The sequence below is a fragment of the Cebus imitator genome, unplaced genomic scaffold, assembly GCF_001604975.1.
Source record: "Cebus imitator isolate Cc_AM_T3 unplaced genomic scaffold, Cebus_imitator-1.0 Scaffold128, whole genome shotgun sequence".
NCBI lineage: Eukaryota > Metazoa > Chordata > Mammalia > Primates > Cebidae > Cebus > Cebus imitator.
In genome coordinates this window covers 3,906,123-3,906,835 of record NW_016107443.1, presented here as the reverse complement: position 1 = coordinate 3,906,835, position 713 = coordinate 3,906,123, and positions in this window count along the sequence as shown.

Below are 713 nucleotides of genomic sequence, written 5' to 3'. Positions count from 1 at the left end.
CTGAGTAGCTGGGATTACAGGCATGTGCCACCATGCCCAGCTAATTTTTTGTATTTTTAGTAGAGACGGGGTTTCACCATGTTGACCAGGATGGTCTCGATCTCTTGACCTCGTGATCCGCCTGCCTCGGCCTCCCAAAGTACTGGGATTACAGGTGTGAGCCACCGCGCCCGGCCCCACAGTGAATTTTATATAGTAATATTTTAATGTACAATCAAGCAAGTATTTCTGAGTCCTACCACATATTTGTTGTTAGAAAACAACAAGGGAACTAGAATATGCTGCCAATGATGTCTCTGATTAACTGGAAAACTCTGTGAACTCAAAAGTGTGTGAGCATCATTATATCTCAATGATGTCTATCTAAGTGGTATAAGCATGTCAATTGAAATGTATCCCTAATAAGGTGTGAAATGGATGATCTGATCTTTTGTTCTTTGTGATTGGTTAAATGGTTAGATGTACATCAAATATAAAGAAAATTAGGAAAATTAAGAATGTATACAAGCCTCATCATGGGATACTGTACACAGTTGAGAGTTTCTCTTTCTATTTTCATCTGAACTTGGCTTTAAAATGTATAAACTTTTATTTTTGAGTTAAAATTCTAATATACATTCACAATGGAAAATGTGGAAAATACAGGATAGCATAAAGGAGCAAATGAAATCACCTATAACCTTACTATCCTCTTGCCATTTTTTCTATACATG